We start from the raw sequence: 20,752 nt of genomic DNA on the forward strand, positions 1-20,752 counted from the left end.
TTCATTTCTCTGACTCAAGCCAATACTCGCTAGTAAAATATTCAGATAAGCACGGGCAAAGGTGATTATGTTGTCTAGCTTTTCCGTGGCGAACCTCGCGCCCACATAGGTTGTACTTACCGCTGGACGCGTTCCTACGAAGAAAAAAACCCGAGCAAGAACAGACACGGGCAGGACACAACTTCAAAAATATTTTTCTTGCTCAACACAAAAAGTAATTTGATAAAAATTCTCAGTCAGTAGAGAACTAAAGTTGCTAGTAAATGCGCTATTTAGCATAATTTTATTAGGAGCACCTCAATGTTAAATTTACGACTAAACACGTGCGAAAGTTGTCTTTTTTGCAACTTTGTCACCAGCTGTACACACCATTTCACGCTATATACGTGTTAAGTTATTTTTTGGCTACAGTAAATATTCCTGGCGATCAGTTATTACGAAATATTAGATTTCACTGAATGTCGCCTGTCTATGAAAAAGTCCCCAATATGGGCCATATTGACCTCATTTAAAGGGACTGTCTACCACTCGGGAAAAAATTTCTGGTTGTAGTGAAAATGAGAAGATCGTTCGTCGCATCGGCGGCAACGAGCGTGTTTTTTCCCCATAAAAAAGGAATTATACATTAAATTTGATGCTGAAAATTATGAAAGAATGACCGCTAGCGTCACCCAACAGCGATGCGGTCAATCTACTGGTAGGACAAGAAATCCCTCGCAGATAGACTCATTTTCCTTAAAAACAAACATGCATAACTTGAAATTGTATTTTACGCACTTGAGGCAGCTTTCGGTTGCCTCAGAGAGTAATTTTTGCTTTTTTTTCCCTCACGATACCAAAAAAGACGTCCGGTGGCGCTGCCTGCGGCGCCATCTTTGATTCCATCTGCTTCAACTCATGCGGTAAGCCATGCGACCCTCCGCGCTGGTCGTGCCATGCCGCTGTATTGTCGTTAGGACGTCTGACATGTGCTGCGCTGTGAAGGCATGCATTTATCATCTCTTTTTGAAGAATCAACTTGGCCTGGATTGCGGCAGCAGTGCTAAAATAAACGCATAGACTGCGACTACAACAAAAGAAGTGTTCTGTAATAGTATAATAAGGCTTCATTTAGCCGCTAATGAGCTGGAAATGACTGTTACGTTCATTACATTAGTGTTCAGCGAGAATAAAGTAATCCTACAGAAATCACGTGTGCTTTCGGTTTTAATTTTTACCGGCACTACAATCGTCATCGCGTGCACCAACCAGTGTTGTGGGCATGTTTCACGCCAATGGAAGAAGACCGAACACAGATCGAAAAATTCTGTTTTAAAAAATTTCTACTCACTATCTAAAGAACCTGCTGCAAGGTTGGACACTTCAGATGGTACGCTTTCTATCGTGGTACAAAACAGAAAAGCGGTGAAGGACGGTGGACAGTCCCTTTAAGGCCGCATAAAAAACCCCACGAAAACGTAAACGTTCATGAAACTTAATTTTAAGCGAAAAGCCTACGATCTTTCTGTAGGGAAAATGTTGTCTTAGCCTAATTTAGAAAATCGCGTTTTACGAAACATAGTTTCGAGCTTTCCGAATAATTTTACATGCTGTTTGCGGCACTGAAAGATTTCTTTCGCCAAAAAGATTTTGGCGGAACACTTTTTGCATTGAATAGATAGTCCTCGATTTTTTTCATTCAAATCGCAGATGGTTTACTGCCAAGGCTGGGACAGTTGGCCTCGAATGACCCATACGGCAACTTAGTGTAATGTGAAGGAAAAAAGAAACGGCAGGGATTTATGTGCTGAATGAATACGCCTAAAGAACAAGACAAGAGTTTATGGATATTGTTCTGACACCGTCACACTAGCCACACCACTCCTAGCGGAAGTACTTTCTCTTCCGGGCAGCGCCATTTTTCGGAGGTTAGATAGCCTGTTGAACGTTTCCTCTTTTCATAGCACTTCGTTCACTTGACAGACCCGCCCATAGGGAAGCATAACTCGTGCATGGAGAGCGTGTGGGTGACCGTGATTTACAACAGCGCTCGAGGTCACAAATTGTAGGCCTTTCACTGAAGGTTTCAGTGAATGGTTCCTTCGTATGACGGTGCAGGTCATAGCTCCAGCGTCTGCAAGTAAGAGCCAAGCGACAAGCGCTGACTTGCGAGAACTAGCGCGAGTAAACAGCACTTTTTCATTCCCGCTTTGGGGAGCACCCATTCGTGGCAGATTATGTAAAGAAAGAACAGAATGGAGCGAGATACGATTTGACCGAACGGCGATAAATGTGACTACGCCTACGCGTCCATCGATTCATGAGAGCTTTAGCAGGGAAAAGCAAAAAAACGACGACAGATTTCTGCTACCTTTTCGCGGTCAAATGCAAGGCGGAAGAGAGTGCCACACAGCAGTAAACTTCGACGGGGATATAATTCAAGGAGAATTCAGCCTGCCCAGCACATGTAGACAAAGTGCACTTTGCTTTATATTCTGACAGGTTCGGGTACGTTGCATTCTTGTCCAGCGTCTTGATGTAACGCTTCTTAATAGTTATAGTTCTACTTATTTACGACACTTTTAGTGATGGAACTCGTTTTGAACGCTTGCTTCATATACCTGCGTGCGCACAAACACGCGTGTGAGTATTTTGTCCATCTGAACGTACTCAAGGTAAATCGAGAAAGGGCGGTAAATCCTCGACCTGCTTAATCGATATCGTATCATCTCGCATGGTACCGTACGATAGCTTTGCATCTTCCGCGACCTGGAAAGCCAAAAGGAACAGTGGAAGACGACGACATGTTATCGAATGTGTGGTTTATAAACCCAAACAGTTGTACGCACACTCAAGGTGCAGATATTAACGCAATAATGATTCTGTACACAACAGAACAGTTGCTGGTGCGAAAGCCTAGTTCATTCTGTGTAAGCGACATGTAGAGAATCTGAAGGAGTGCATGGCCGATTTGGAACACTGATTACCAGGCTAGGTTCCACAGAATATTTCATGAACGGGAGTCTGCGCTAACACATGCCGGCCATTTGCAAGCAACATTACACAGTTCGCTATCTTACTTGGCCATTCTTGATTGTGTAGAGGTCGCGTTGCTCGCCGCAGTTTTCGAACTCTCTCATGGCCAGCGACCGTAGAGATAGAAGCATGCGAGAGATTTTAGAGTCCGAACTGACACCAGCGAAGGGGCCATCTCTTTCAGCATACCTTCTGCTTAATTGTTGCCCCGCCACGGTAGTCCTAGTGGTTATGGCACTCGACTGCTGACCCAAAGGTCGCGGGATCGAATCCCGGCCGCGGCGGCTGCATTTTCGATGGAGGCGAAAATGCTTGAGGCCCGTGTACTTAGATTTAGGTGCACGTTAAAGAACGCCAGCTGGTCGAAATTTCCGGAGCCCTCCACTACGGCGTCCCTCAATTACATCGCGGTTTTGGGACGTTAAACCCCAGATATCGTTGTCTGTCTATTCGTTAAAGGAGTACTGACACGATTTTGAAGTGCAGCCAAACAGACATTTTTGGTTTCCTTGGCATGTAGTGTTAACGCTCTCCCCACAACGCATCCGGGAAACACGTATAAACATTTAAGTTTGATTTTAAAGTTTTCATCTCCCAGCATCTGCAAGGCAGCTTCACCGAATGGACAGCCCTATGACGTTTCAAGTCAGCTCAGTTGTTTTGCGAAGTCTGGGTTCTGCATGCAGCCTAAATCACAGAAATCACTGTCGGAGGCACTGGACGACAGTTCACTAATCATGAACCACGTTCGACTGAGAGCAAAGGGCAGCACGTGCATATTTCGTGGGTTGCAGTCTGCCCGTGACGCCACGGGCAGATTTGACAAGTCACTCTGTAGCCGCCCTCTTGAAACCGAAACCGAAACTGCTGGTTGAAAGAAGCGGTATTAAAAATATATGCAATGCATCCCCAGGCACCACGACACTCTTTTTAGGGTTCTCGACACCCGTGCTTTCATTTAGAGCAACCCGAAAAATTTTTAAATTCATGTCAGTACTCCTTTAAAGAACAACAAAAATGTTTTCTAACGTGTTGGTGCAATAGCGCGTTCTACGTGGTTTACGTTGGCATCTAGAAATGTAGACCACACTTTAAATAAATATAAGCTGCTGCAGCACTCCCGTTTGTAATTTTCCCTGTGCCTCACTGCCCCTGTCTCCAATAAGCGTAACACAGAACCATAGGCTTTTTCTAGCTTTTGTTTGTGATATTCATGCTTCAATATTCACCATAAGGTGAGACTAACATAACCATTGTTTGGCTTTAAGTCCCTACATTATCGCAATTTTAAGAGCTATGACTATGAACGCCATCTCACTTCAATTGTTTTCCGGTTACACACCACGTGGGCCTCACACAACCGACTATTGCATGAGCTGATAGTTTTCTTTCGTTTGATGGGCTTTTCACGTTTAATTAAAATATGTCTACATTCGATAAGACATAGGACATAGAGGTTTCTAAACTAGAAAAGCTTTCCAGCATGAGCAGACATTATCACGAATTCAAGCGTTGCCTACAGCCGCTGAGTTTGTTGAGTAGGTAGGTAAACGTTTGACGAAAATTTAGGAACGTCAAAATATTACTGAAGAAGCATATTAATTTAGCCGCTGTACGGATTTGGTCAACTGCGCGGTTGCTTAATACTGGTTTCTTAATACCTTGATTAACCAAGTGCGCCTCGCATTGCGACCTTCCGTGTTTCAATCACGAAGTGTACAATCGGCGTCAAATGAAGCCCGAACAGCGGCAAGTCTCCGCAGTGGTATAGTGCGCACCATCCAGTTATCGCCGTGTACCGGCGCGCATATGCGTAGTGCGGCCAAACCGGAAGCGCGCGCCTGTCAATGGTAATGACAGGACGGCGAGCACTACAGTGAAACCTCGGTGATACGAATCTCCGGGAGCCGCCTAAAATATTCGTATCATCCGAAATTCGTATCACGAGGAAGTATGAAAAATTAGCATGCGATAAAACAAAGCTCGCGTACATTTTCATTTATTGTTTTTCAGCGCCGCAGCAACGTCAGGAAGAACCCTGAATGATTGTCAGTTAAGTTTTTAGATGTCGGCAGTTATACCAGCGCTCGTAAATGTACGGCCCGTACGCGCGTATTTAATTAATGGACAGATTTAGTTGAGCGTCCTCAACAACGTAGGGACGCAGCCTGCCATAGGAAATGGCTGACAGGCTGCGTCCGTACGTTGCTGCGGACGCCCAACTAAATCTGTCTAATGAACCAGGTGCGTTCTGACCCGTGACAGCAGCAGCCCCTTCCAAATTTTAGTACGCTTTTTTTGCATGACACCGGAGTATTGCAGCGAAAGTAACAAAAGACGCGCTTTGACGCGATGGATCAAGGCCACAAAATTACAATAATAATAATATCTGGGGTTTAACGCCCCAAAACCACCATATGATTATGACAGACGCCGTAGTGAAGGGCTCCGGGAATTTCGACCACCTGGGGTTCTTTAACGTGCACCTAAATCTAGGTACACGGGCCTCAAACATTTTCGCCTCCATCGAAAATGCAGCCGCCGCGGCCGGGATTCGATCCCGCGACCTTCGGGTCAGCAGTCGAGTGCCATAACCACTAGACCACCGTGGCGGGGCCACAAAATTACAGAACCACGGTCTTGTGTTATATTTTTTATCCCTGAGGTGTTGGGAATGTTTTTTGGGAGATTTACGACCGTGCCCGCACAAGTGTGGTCTCAGCGGTCGCGCATGTTCACGTTGTGAGGCCTGACTCCTTCGCCAATTGACCGTGCTCGCCTTATTTCGGGCCTTGTCCACCTTTCATAGGGTGTCTGATGCACAAGGCAGGCACGTGTAAACACAGTACAACGACAGCAACCCGCGTCGACGCGTTAGAAAAAAATCACAGCATATCCACGGAGTGAATGATGATGAGTGGGCGAAACTGCGGAGTTTCATCGGTAAACCGTGAATCTTCCGTGAATTCTGCCCAGTACATCATCACCGACGTGAGATCGGGCGCGTTTATACTAAAGGTTCGATGAGAGTTATGACGACTTGCAGCTCACTTTAATTTTACGTGTACGCTGTGAATTTTCATTGTTTAGAAAACCATTGCTTTAGAAAACATCTGGCGTCTTTCGTTAAGCAGCTGGCGTCTCTTCGTTTTGCTTTAGAAACATCTGGCGTTCTTTCGTTTTGCTTTTAGAAAACATCTGGCGTCTTTCGTTGATTTATTTCATCAACCAACGGCGTTTAGAACAAAATTTTTATTGGTTAATCACGCACAGGAGAAATCTCACCAGGCACTACCTTGGAGGTAAACAATGGCTGCTAATGGGAATGAGAGACAGAAGAAGTCGGCTTTTAGCTAACACTTACACTTCTACTTATACTAACGTTTCCTACTGGAACATGCCAATGGCTGCTAATGGGGAATGAGAGACAGAAGAATTCGGCTTTTAGTTAACGCGCACGCTGCGAATTTTTTATTGTTCAACAACGCACAGAAAAATCTCCCACTGGCACCACCTTGGAGGTCAAGATCTGGTACTAGCGTTACGACTGGTTACGCACTACGACTACGACAACTACGAGGGACGAACGGGTGCCGCCTTAAGGAGCTTCGCCCCTAAAAAAAAGCATAGCTCTAATGTCCTAGAGCTGTAATCTAAACTCGAAGGCACACGGAGGCACATAAGAGCCTCAAAGATTCGCGCACACAATTTCAGAGGCCATGAGGTGTCTCTGAAGGTTTATTCTGACCATAAGAAAAGTGTTTTTCTTACACCGTGATTTTGACAATTTGGCGGTGCGGCGCGCATGCCCACGTTTGCGTTCCCGCGCTCGCACGTGCTTGGCGCGTCTTCCGCGACAGCGCGGACAGCACCTCTTCGTACCTGGGCAGTTGCGCACGTTCGTATCAAACGTCGCTGGGTAAAAATAGGTTCGCAACAACCGTACTCCGTTACATTGCAGGCCAGTGGGCCTTGGCCGGGACCAACGAAAAATTCGTATCACACCGAAATTCGCATGAACTGTGATTATATCACCGAGGTTTCACTGTATACCATTGCGAAGGCTTGCCGCTGTTCAGATTTCATTTCACGCCGGTAGTACCTTGTTCTATCCGTTTTTCTTTCTTGGACGCCGCTGCAAAGTCTCCTAGCGTTAAATCTGGTGTATTGTCTCCTCCACACTCTGAGCTCACGTTTTGCAAGCCTGCTATAGCATATCAAGTTCTTTCTTTAGGTGTTGCAGCTTCACATGTTGCGCAGCACTATTGCGTCTTGAGCCTCGGCCATCGTACACTTCCCTTGAGACATTGTCTAGGCGTCGTCATCAGCATGCAGCGGCGCAAACGCTTTTTGGTGCTGGTGGCTGTAAGGAAAGCGCTTCTCCGCGAGTTACTTAGCATCTTAAAGAGATCGCTTATCTCTCACGTGACGCTTCACAGCTCATCTATCACTCCGGAGTTTAGTTAAACTTTCCTCGACAGTTTAAGCGATTCTTTCGAAATAATTCATCAAGCACGCTTTATAAAAGTAAAAAAATGAATAACAAATGAATAACCTGAAATCTGAAGATCAAGGTTTTTTTTTTCGCGGAATATTTCGATATGAGCGATATTGCCGAATTTAGATAGCTTCGTGGTACGACTTTAATCATATACTGTTGACATCATTCTTACTTCGCCCACAATTTAACACTGGAAAGTTGGCGTGCCTCCCACGCCCAGTTCGCATCCCGGGACACGGTCATCGCTGAAAGTATATGTATATCAGAGAATCGTGTCTTTCATTAGTCCTGTCCCGGATTCGCCGTCGCTACAATGAACAGAAAACTGACTGTTCGACAACCGCCACTTGGTTGCGAATAACTCTTGCAGCTTTCATGCGCATATCCTCAATTCCGATAATCTAATGGTTGCGCTGGTGTCGCAGCAGTGGGTATTGGTATTTACTGTGCAGTTGTGATACCTTCCAAGGGTCCTTAATAAAGAGAAGTATATGTGCCAGTACCGCGATATGATTACGAGGCACGCCATCGCGGGGGACTCCGGATTCGTTTTTACCAGCTGGGGTTCTTTAACCTACACCTGGACCTAAGTACACGGGCGCTCTTTCATATCGCCGCGTCAAATAATTGATTGAGCACAACGACAAATGATTGAGTATATTCGGTTTGAATGGCAATACAAAATACATGAAAGAAATAAATTTGCGTATGATCTATTTGCAAATTCAAGCACATTGTGCTAGCAAGTGGCTGTAAAGCAAGAAGGGTTGCTGAAGAGGAATTTTGGGGAAGTTGGAAAAAAAGAACTAGCAGTCGTAGGTGAAGTAGTATGGTATTGGAAGAAGCGCTAGTGGCATGAATAGTGGAACGGTGCAGAAGAAGAAAACTATTTAATTGTCTAATCTTGCTATAAAGGGGACCGGAGTAAACAAATGAACACATAATAATGTGATAAATCGAAGGACAAATCGGTAACGATCTTGTTCTGTCTATAAAGGCCGCCAGCGAAACAAATTATTAAAAAAAAAAAAATGAGGGGTACGTACAAATTGCGTCAGAAACTCTCAACCCTTGAGCACCTGAGAGTAAGTAGGTGAACCCCTGAGCACCTTGAACACCCTGTCAGATGGAAAACGCATCTCTTATATCTTTTTTTTTTCCACACTAGCTTCAACCAGGCTACAATGTCTGAAGCGTCCTACACATTGCACAATTGCTTCACGTGTAAGATAAACATATTGCCGCAGTATGCAAGGCCTCTAACCCCTCCCCCTCTCCGGTACTTCTATAGCGAAAGTCATCTCTTGGACGTGTGGACTGTTTATCTACATCTAAATTTAATTTTTCCGTTATTATACCAATCTCTTGATCACTTTATTAACTGTCACGTAAGAGATATACCGAGTTTAGCTGTGCAGTTTATCGCATTTTATTGTATTTTTGCGTTTTTTTTCTATTTATTTTCATGCAACTCCCGCATTCTTACATGGTGAAACTTAGTACTTAGTCGTTCGCTCTTGTCTAGGCGCAGTTTCACGATCTCGCTGTAAATATCTTTGGGGTATAACGGTCTCCTGCCGAGCTCAAAGTTGCGTTTTACAGGCGGCCGTTCAATGTGAATGAACTACCAGACGCCAGTGTACAAGGCTTGAGTGCAGGTCAAGAAAATGCAGATTGCCACAATTACTGAAAATCTTCCATCTTGACGTGCATTATAGTCACATCGTGCTTTTGATATCTAAAGCTCATGTTTAATGTTTTCCTCTTTACTTTTATAGGTAAAATAGCATGCGTACTGCTTCACAAAAAAGTGCTAGAATTACAATAAATCATAGCATACTACTGTTGATTATACTAAATGTAAAAATGATTACATTAAATATCTGATCCAAGTTCGCGCTCGTAGAAAGTTCTCGGGGATTCTGTACGAGGTTTTCTAAAGGGCAGATGGTAATATCGTATTGAGTCACACGCTTTCGATGGAAGGAATGCTGTAAGTAATATCAGTCACGCTAATATTGATTGACTGCTATGTTAAAGCCATGTTTGGGTAAACTCGCACAGTTACCTAAGAACATATTTAGAGCGTTGTACCTTCCAGTTAACGCTACCATTCAAGCCTTAGGTCAATTTCGGGCTACTGGTTTCAAGTCTAGTTAGCCTTCTCTTCCTTCTTCTAATAAACTATTTCCCTCTTTTTCTCTCTGGTATAGTTATGCGTGGTTTTCATGTCTTGAAACGCGCATTTGTTGTGATGGTTTTAATAACTAACTTACCAAGTTGCTTACACACTATGAGAACCTGCCGGGTCTTAGCTACTTAGCTGCGTGTGTCAAGCTTACATATGCCCGAGGCGGCAGGCTTTATTGTGCAGCACTCAGAATATGTCATGTACACTCTTCTAAGTAATATGTGCCGTTATGGTTATAAACGAGGTTAAGCTGCTATCGTTCTTTGCTTTTTTAACAATCCAACTTTCTAGGCACTGACAACGCCAACCAACTAGGTCCCTAGGCAGTTTACTTTGCTTTTAGAGAAAAGTATGTAGTTTCCATCAGGTGCGATTAGTTAAAGCGTTATAATGGAACTACTGAAACAGTACCAGAGATATAAAGTGCGAATAAGTTATGTACCGATTAATAAATGTTAAACTCCTTCAAATCTCAGTTAGAGACACTCAGTGTGCTTAGCTGTGTCTGTTTTTGTAACTGCTTGTGTCCCAGCGAGAAAAACGACATTTTTTTAAAGGAAGCTGAAATCAATTGATTCACTTATTGAACCTTTAGTGTCCTACAACACGACTAATATATATTGAATTGTAATTGCTGTGCCCTTCTTTAGATTCATGTACAAAGCACAGGGGTGAAACAAGATGTACCAATACACTTTCAAGTGTATGTATTTGCCTACAATGATGGTCTTCAATCAACTCAAAGCCTTCACTATACCGCGTCCCTGCCTAAAGTATATCTATTGTTTCTGTAGGCGCCTACAGGTATACACGGCAACAATATCACTGATCCCTCTCATTCGTTTGGACACTCCAAAATCTCTGACTTTCGGTTGCTTGCCTTTACGCTTCTCCTTTCTGTTTGCGTATGTGTTGCTCTAATTCGACTAAGATTTTCTGCCTTTAAATCCTAGTTACGGGTAACTTTGCGCAAACTGTCCGCGCATATAAGCTCTAGAGTTTCGGGCCCAAGGCAAGTCGCTGTCTACCTTACTTAGACAGAATAGGGTCAATACAAAAATTTTCAGGAATGGCATGGAAGCGAGTATGAACGGATCACAGAGGCAAGTGAGGCGATCCACATTGTGGCAAATGGTACGCTTTATCACACACAAAAATGGTTCCTTTGACTGAGCATTTCGGCCGACTTCTCTACAAGTAATGAAACATCATCGTCAAAAGTACTCATTGTTGTCCTCCTTTATTCATCGAAAGGTCGCTGTCATGCCTCCAGGACTCATAACAGTCGCCTTGTCTCTTTTGATACTTCTTAGAACTTCGTACTGGTGCGGCGCAGCTCAGTTTGAGGATGAAGAAAAAGAGGCAACAGCGAAGAAGGAAACAGAATAACTCTTAGAACTTGTCATCGAAGACTAGCTGATTGCGCCTACTCCGGGATTCATGACTCTTTGTTCGGTAGAAATCATAGGTTCTAAACGTAGGTGCATCCGTTTGAAACAGCGCGTCCGTCATCTTATACATATTTTCTGTTAATTCGAATGTCTCAAGTATGGCGCCGGTATAATACCGACCACGGAACACAGCTCTGCTTTCTGTATTGTTGCATTCTCAGAGTCGCCTCTCGGGGCTCTTCCCAATTGGCTAACTAAATTGCATCGCTGATGGTGTACTTCGCAACAAATCGATCCGAAAAGTGCCCACTCTGCGTTGCCGTTTTCCGCATTGACCCTTAACCGTTTCGACAGCAGCTCAGGGCACGAAAGCTTTGGATGCTATTCCTTATGGCTTTAGATATGAAACATGTTCGTTCTTACGCTGCGAGATTAACCTCCAATTTAAATGCAGCAGACGCGAAACGCAAATTGCAGCCGAAGGTATATTTTGCCCCTTTCTTTTTCAGAGGTGTGAGAATAGCTGCACCGTCAGTAATGAGCCACATGAACTCGACAGCTACGCGCGTAGCCTGAAAATGATATGGTCCTCATGTTTCGGTATGAAAGCAGCTATGATTGTTCACAAATCTTCGAATACTTCGTGATAGGGCTTAGTACTTCAGTCAAAGTGTAGGAAAATTTGTGAAACGAACGCGAACGCACCATTATTTTGTCATCAGCGTGGGCAAGAAATCAGACTCGCGTGACTCAGGAGGCAAATGGCTCATGCAAGAGGAATACACTAGTGATCGGAAACGTATAAAACATCTACAATATTTAGTCGATGATCGTAGTAAGCGAGAACGTTACTGCAACATCCCCGAACTAGATTGATGATGTCGTAACGCATCATTGTGACTGCGTGATCACCAATTATAGCATTCAAGTGTTGATAGTAAAAAAGAGATGATTCAAGTATCGGATGGACGACAGACCGCTAGTAAAAGAAGGAGAAGGTCGCTATCGCATATCCTACTCAAGTGAACCCGACCACGGCGGTTACGCTATCTATCCGGGTAACTCAGAGCATGGGCGACCCGTGCTTTTATTGCAATGGCAAAACATGAATACTGGAGGCGCATTTCTGTCTCAACCGCCGGCATCGGCGTCGTTGTGAGGTTCAGTATGAAGTTCAAGTTGCGAAAACATCAGCCAACGCGTCCTATGTTCGATGCGCGAGTGAGATCGCGCGAGGGCAGCCGACAATTGCGACTCTAACAGAGAGGTAACGCACAGTCACGCGAAAAGCGCATCGAGAATCCCGTTGATGTGGCTGCGTAGCTCAGGCAGCACCTGCGTACTCTGACTCGCCTGGCGTGGTCGCGAGAGCGCTACCTTGACATGGATCAGCAGACGGGTCACACATTTGTACAGCGGTGAGCACTGTTAGGGTGAACACTGCGAGCGCGTGGCCGACGTAGGGTAGGCCGACGGCACTCTCAGCGCCGCGTAACAGCCATCGTTGGAAACATTGCACATGCGCAGCATGTGCTTTGCGATACACTCTTTCCACCACGCGCACTGCGTCATAGATATGATTGTTGGGGATACGCTTGTGTGCGCGCGGTGGAAAGAGTATTTCGTCGAACGCATGATGCGCATGCGCAATGTTTCCACCGATGACCGTTACGCGGCGCCGACAGTGCCGTCGGCCACGCGCTCGCGTATTCACCCTAAGAGTGCTCACCGCTGTACATGCTGTGTGCCGCAATATTTGCGTTGATGCGATAGACAGCGCGAAAGCCGCTTCGCTCGCTGTAGCAGCCGTATTTCCTTACGCCAGTGTTTTGTTCAGTCACGCCAGGTCGGATGCTAAAGGCGTCAGCAGCTAGCGTTACTTCGTATAAGATTCCAATTTGTTACCATTGCAGTCAAACCTTCCACCTGGCAGCGAAAGCGGCCTTTTTTTTTTTACTTTACCGGCAGTTCGCATGCAGTGCGCATAAAGTCTAGGTGAGTCGAGATGACTTCGACTTTCAGGGGTCTGCGCTGTTTTCTTACGCGCATTGCTCAGGAGGCATGGTGAAACAATATAACCTTGCATAAATAAGACGATGATGCCCGCTATTTTAAAACAGTGCAGCAAGACACCTCATCGATCAATGGCCTGTCAGGTGAGAGGCGCAGTGCGTTGGTAGGAGAAAAATTTAAGCAGTGCTGGCGTCGTTTCCGGCTGCCCCCTCCCCCCCCCTTTTTTTTTGCGTTGTGAGTAAATGACTTCTCGATTTTCCTTTGCGAATCCATCGTCATGAGTGCCTGCCAGTGTGCGAAGTCATTGGGTGGGTACAATTATGTGACCATCTAAATATGCGTACTGATAGCGCACATTTTAAACCGTATCTTTTCAAGAGAGAGAGAATGAAGAGGAAGGCAGGGAGGTTAACGAGATGGTAGCATCCAGTATGCTATCCTACACTGAGGCGGGGAAATATGTGATTCGAATGAGAGAGAGATAAAAATAAATAAGAAACACAAGCACACACACACACATACACATACTCACACACATGACAGCGTTCCACTCCGAGTTGTTACGATTGTCGGTACGAGACATTGGGTGACCCTGTCACCGAGAAGAGGGGCGTATACGCGGCGGTTCTTTGCGCGATAAGCGAACGATCAGTGCGCAGCTCGGTTGCCGTGGCGATGACACTGTTTGCTTTAGTTCTGTTCGGCACCCCAACGATGCGCCTCTATTCCACCGGATGACGCCACGAACAGCGATTTTCCTAAGGGCAGAGCGAATATGCTTTATCTGGAATCTGTCGGGATGTCATTCGTCAAGCGGGGTACACATTTATTGACACCGTGGTTGGAGGTCACGTTAACGTAACGAGAAAGTTTCGCTGCCCTCTGCGCGCGCTGTGTAATCCCTCTAATACTGTGAAAGCGACTCGCCGCTCTAATCGAGTGAAACCTTCGCAGAGAATGTGATGCATGTATTGTCAACTTTGCTTCTCGTGTAACACGTGGATGCACAGCAGGTGACTCGAGCGGTTGCTGCTTATGACTCTCTTCATCTCTGTTTCCAGCCGAAGCAGTCGCCGAAGAATCGTAAAAAAAAAAGAAGCAACGACCATACATCCGGCCTGCTACACTTCGCTGATGCTGAGCGGCGCTCTGCTGTTTTATTCGCCTTTTTCAAGCGTGTTCTATCATGTTTCCATGCCCCTCGCCGCTCCAAAGGCTGCGTTTTGTCGCTCGCTCACTGACTTTCGTAGGCTGGAAAAAAAATTTATTGCGCGTGCAGGATTGTTCCCTTTTTGGCCTTCCTGCGCGACGTTCATGTATTTCTCGGTGTTTTGTTTTTCCGACCCCAGTTCAAAGCGTCTATCACTGGGCCCTCTCGATCGCCACGCACCACTTGTCAGCGCAAATGCAAAATTTTTCATGTGTTGACTTACACTCTTTTTCTGTGTTTGCTTCTCTCTCCTTCTCTCTCAACTCAAATAAATCGGGCTGCTGCCGCACCACAGCTTCGCCTACATGTGTGTGAAGCACTTCAGCGACATCCTGCCGTATAAACAAAGAGGAAAATGTCTTCTGTATATTCAGATAGTGCGAAGTCGGAATTGGAAATTTAGTCGATGCGAATCTCACGATGACTGTATGCGTGGCTTCCCTTTTTTGCGTTACAACAAAATTTAAGGCTGGAATGCTCTTGCGATATGCAATGTGTTTCGATTCTCAGACAGCTGGAAGAAAAGAAAAGCTACTCAGTATTCAGAAGAGGTAAATCAAAGTGGTTGGTTGGTTGACTTAGGCGCATTAACGTCCCGAAGGCTTTAAGGCACGCCGTGGTTGAGAGATCCGGATAATTTCAACCTCATTAGATTCTTCAATGAGCATTGACATCGCACAGTAAAAGGGCCATGAGAATTTCGCCTCCATAGAAATACAACCGCGGCGGCCGGGATCAAAGCCGCGCCTTTAGGGTCAGCTAATGAGTACCCCAATTCAAAGCAAGTCGCTTGCAAACATAAAGGCAAATGAAATAAGAAAAAACTATAGAGTCCGCTTTGTATGAATATCATTTGAGTAATACAGAATCGGAGGCATGTTAAAGATGTGGGCAGGAGGGATGAATGCAGAAAATATAAACACGTCGCTATCTGTGTTTCTGTGTTCACACCTATTCCCATGCTTCTTTACTCATAACGTTACACCTATCACTACCACACCAACATGCTCAAGTGAAAACCTTAGAGAACCAATGACGCTTATAAGAACTCGGCGAAGTGGCACATACCCAAGCTGGCGCCAATGTAGCTGACTGAAGACTGGAAGATACCTTGTGGCACATGCACTGTCCATCCAGGGGCACACATCCAAGTTTGTATTGGAGGCCAATTTTAACAGCAAAACCGACACACGCACAGCGGCACGCAGAGGGCTAACAGGCAGCCGATCACCAGCAGAATGTGGTAGTGGAAATATAGTGGCATGGTATGCGCGTACCCGGCGTCCCAAGCGACGAAGCCTCGATAGTGCATCGATAATGGCACTGCCTTGCGCCAAGAGTGTACTGTTTAGTGCTTCTTAGCGCTCTTCAAAACACCGGTCTTTGCCAGCGCTAGGTAGATAAAGGGCGCCTATGGAAACAAAACCTAAAAGGCGCCCTGCCCCGCCACGGTGGTCTAGTGGTTATGGCGCTCGACTGCTGACCCGAAGGTCGCGGGATCGAATCCCGGCCGCGGCGGCTGCATTTTCGATGGAGGCGAAAATGTCTGAGGCCCGTGTACTTAGATTTAGGTGCACGTTAAAGAACCCCAGGTGGTCGAAATTTCCGGAGCCCTCCACTACGGCGTCTCTCATAATCATATGGTGGTTTTGGGACGTTAAACCCCAGATATTATTATTAAAGGCGCCCACGCACACGAATGCGCACGCTACAACATGCGCGCACACAGAGCATGTAACAGCCCACTTTCACACAGCACCCCTGTAAAAACGCTAACACGCACTTAACGGAAATACTTTGGATCAAAGAAACACCGTTCCAGAAGCACTGTAGGGAGGGGAGGGGGGCTCGTTTGCTAGGGAGGCTGCGCATACGCGGACAATTGCTCCAATGTTCAACTGGCGCGCACCGCCGGCCAGCAGCCGCCTGTGTGACGTTGCGAATTATTCTGCGAGCAGCTGTACTTTTCTCAACGGCCCACAATTATAGACTGCGCGACCTGCGGGATAAGCTTACACGCATGATAAGATGCGTCACAATGAATATGTAGTCGATTGGAAACCCTTTTAACGTGCACGACGAGAATATTTCCTTGGTCACTTTCTTCAGATTCCGATGTTTTTTTGTGCGCCGCGCTTCGTGTGTTTGAACATTTCTGAAAAAAAAATGTTTTAACGTCCCTTGCGCAAATGGGGTTATTTGGAGAAGCACGCCGTTCACCGCACCCCATTCTAATGTTTAAAGAATTGAAGAGCCATTGCACTCCGTGAATGCGAATGACCAGCGAAGCTGTTTAGCACGCAACACAAAGACGACACAAAATTTCGAGCGATAGCCGATCAGACACCCTGCAACTAAATCCAATATCTCTGTCCAGAAATTCCCTCCTGAATTTAGCGTATTCTCCTCTAGGGTTTTCCTTTGTAGCAACATGCATCTTTTTTGCAGGTATGAGCGTCGTCTTGTTTGGTTTAATTGCTGAATGCTCATGGCGTTTCGTGTACGATTTTAGTTGTTGTTTGCCGCCCGCGTGTTTCCTTCTTCATTTTTAGTGAACCAGATGTAAATAGGGGGATTTGCCTAGTTTCTGTGGCACATACCTGCGCTTGGGGTTTTCGCACACAGACACAGCCTGGTCATATACAGGTTCTCTGTAGAACAAGATGAGCTGGCAGTGCGCTGAAAAAGTTTAAAATATGGAAGGAGGTATTCTTGGGGAACTATGCATCACTCTTAATTGTGGGTGGCTTTTGCTTCAAAGGATCATTTCTTCATCCTTTGTTCAGGGTTATGGAAGCACACATGGATCAGTTCGGAAGAATGTGGCCTGAAGATAACATATTCAAGAGAGCGACCAAAACACAGCACCGGCCAATACGTCATACTTCTAAATTTGAATAGTGGAAACAGGCTCTTTTCACAAAAAGCGCGTCAAGAATATGAGTGCATGTATTAGCACCAGCCTTGAAAATATTTACGGTGTAAGGCCACCGCAAACACAACCGTCTTCTCGAAAACAATTTCATTTTGGGATTCGTGCGCTATTGTCTCCGTCCGCCACAATATTGTCCTTCGTGGCCTCCGAAATATGTTCACATATCCCTTTAAAACAGGACAGCAGGCCTGGCGCACAAAGTTAATTGTCATCATCTAGATTTGCACGATAGATGCCAACAAAGTACGTCAACCACATTGTCGTTGGGCCATTAAGTTGAGCTGAGTTCTCAAGGCCACGCAATGATGACTGTGCCGCAGACTAACATAAAGGAAGAAGAAGCATTGCGGCAGTTTCAGGTTATTTACTTCAACCACAGAGAAACGAAATAAAATTGGAGCATGAACAAGTCAACAGCCGTCGCATTCGCTATGGATAAGACATTTATATATCAAGGCCTTCTTAAAATAACGCGAAAAAGAAACGTTAAGTAACCTTCGGACATGAAAGATGGGGAAGCGTGCAGGGTCGTAAAAGTCAATTGCTCACCCATAAATACGCTTTGCTGCAATTCTGCTGGCACAAAGGGAGACATGCCAGCAGCAAAGGCAAACGAAATTGCCAACAATGTTCGTATACGTTTGCGTCCTTCTTCTAATGTACCAAAAACGGTGTAGCAGAAAAACGTATTGTTGCATTGTTCAAGGGCGAACTGTCGAAAAAGCTACTGTCTGTCGACGAGCACGCGTTCAACGGAAGTGTACAATGCCTAATAAATAAAAATTTAAACTATTTATTCATTTCTAACGTAGCAAGTCATGTTGTTCATTAACAACTCGCTCTCGACTGCACGAACTTTTGTTTCATTGTTTCGCCCGAGATAGATGACGATTTTCTCGTTACTAGGCAGTTCATTTTCGTGATAGTCCTGTCTGGCAGAGTACACTGAGTGCATAGAGATCGCACGCTTTCGCCACAATGTCCAAAAGCGGCACGCGGTCACACACTGCACATTTTATGCCCACCACCGAATAGTTTAGCCAAACGTCAGTTCGTATTAAGTTTCAAGCTTGTAGCTATAGTGACTACAATGAAGCATTAGGCGCGAGAGGCCGAATTATTGCTTCATTCCATTAAGGCGGATCAGGACTGGCCAGTACTAGCTTTAGCAACCAGCATTCTTTCATCCCTTTTTCTAGCAAAGTCCATTCATGGGAGATGACCGAAAGAAAACAAGCCCAAAATTGAAATAGATGTAATGATACCCAACAAAGCTACGACGCAGGTGTTTAAATGTAGTGTCTGTACGCGCGCTGACAACTCCATCTGGTAAATTTTTTCACCTAACGATTGTGCTAGGCAATAACATTTAAAGACGATGTTCAACCATGCAAGCGCAGAATAGTGCAAAAGTTATAAAGGTAAGAGAATGTACAGCGTGTGCGGTAAATGTTTTCCACGCTGCGGGGAGTTGTAGTATAGCTGATGGAAAATGCTCAGCTGCAAAATTTTCCTCCGCAATTCCAATAACTGGTGTGTAATAAGGTTCATTTAATCACAATACCACTTTTTCCACGAATGTACGCGCAAGTGTTGCATCTAATACCCTGTAATTATGTGTCGAATCTACTTTGTTGAACAAAGGGTTTTATAGTAGCTGCTGGTAACCAAAGCACGGACAACTCATGAACGTTTTATAGGAAAGTTTTTGCGGGGATTGAAGGGCATAGGGTGAAGGCACGAGTGGCGCCGCCAAGTAATCTAGGAGTATGCGCTGTGAATATTGTGATGCGCCGGGCGAGGTCGAGTTATTATTAACATTGTTGCGGAGATATCAATTAAATAGTGGATATAGCTGGAACGTTGAAAAGAACGAGAAATTCTTGTGAATAATATTTGGGGTTTAACGTCCCAAAACCATGATAGGATTATGAGAGATGCCGTAGTGGAGGGCTCCGGAAATTTCGACCACCTGGGGTTCTTTAACGTGCACCTAACCCCCGTATTCAGAAGCCCTCCTTGACTTGACTTGCCACCGCCTCAAGGCAGCGCGTTTGAAACGCGTTTGTGCTGCCTTGGCACCGCCTAAAGGCGGCGCGTTCGAAACGCTTTGAAGGCGGTGGCAAATCAAGGCGGTGGCAAGTCTAAGTACATGGGCCTCAAACATTTTCGCCTCCGCCGAAAATGCAGCCGCCGCGGCCGGGATTCGATCCCGTGACCTTCGGGCCAGCAGTCGAGCGTCATAACCACTAGACCGCCGTGGCAGGGCGAGCACATCTTGTTAGAGTGCTTGTGGGATATTCCTACAAGTGTGCAAATAGAGGCGGCAAGTTTCGCTCGTTCAACCATTTCACAGCGGGTTTATGTCAATGTTTAGAGTCGGATGCAACTTTACATTTCCTCCTGAAAGGCGTATGTATACAAGCCTGCTCCAATGGGCGTCCATTTCAGATTGACGTCATGAGCCGGACAGCCGGTTACACCACCTTCGGAGGACATTGGCAAGTGCATAAGCGGAACTATTTCTTTAGTCGTTGAGGCTATAGGCTGCCGCGCTTCGGTCGTCTGGGCGAGGCCTTTCCGGAATTCTTAAAAGAACCCTGCAACACATTTTGAGCATGCTCACAAAACGCTGCCGATCAGTAGTCGATGCTCCAGAGAACACGTGAGCCAAAAATCACAGCTCAGCACGCTCCCTGGAATTTACTAATAATTCTTAAAGTAGCTAGAAATCCCTCCCTCTTCTCTCGATAAATGATGCCATAAACCTAAATGACGGTGCCGTGAACCCAAAGTCCCCTTCCCGTGGCTGATTTGAGCATCGCGTGCTGCCTAGTTACCGCGGCCGCCGCGGGATGCCGCTACTTGCCCGCGCGCTCGTTCGCGATCACACTGAAAGGAAGCAGCGCGTTCGAATAAATAACAATACAAGAAAGTGCTCAATCATAATTTAATTAATTTTTTTTTAATATCTGGGGTTTAACGTCCCAAAACCACGATATGATTATGAGAGACGCCGTAGTGGAGGGCTCCGGAAATTTCGACCACCTGGGGTTCTTTAACGTGCACCTAAATCTAGGTACACGGGCCTCAAACATTTTCGCCTCCATCGAAAATGCAGCCGCCGCGGCCGGGATTCGATCCCGCGACCTTCGGGTCAGCAGTCGAGCGCCATAACCACTAGACCACCGTGGCGGGGAAGTGCTCAATCATGACGCGCGCTGACGAAAGGACATAGCTTCTTACCCACTTTTCCTTCGCCTTCTGCGCAGCTTTCAGCGCGCTCGATGGTACGAAAAGAGAAAGAAAGCGTTTAAAGCGTGCGGCACATCTCTGTAACTCCGCTTGTGCTTGACGTTTCCTAAAAACTTTTGCGGCAGTCGATTTGTGAGGTATTATAATATTTTAATGGAGCCATTTGGTCATTACTGGGAAAAGTATTGCAGGGCCCTTTTAAGTTGTGTCCGTCCAAAGACATATTTTGAAAGCATTGCAT

This window comes from Rhipicephalus sanguineus, chromosome 5 (assembly GCF_013339695.2).
Source record: "Rhipicephalus sanguineus isolate Rsan-2018 chromosome 5, BIME_Rsan_1.4, whole genome shotgun sequence".
NCBI lineage: Eukaryota > Metazoa > Arthropoda > Arachnida > Ixodida > Ixodidae > Rhipicephalus > Rhipicephalus sanguineus.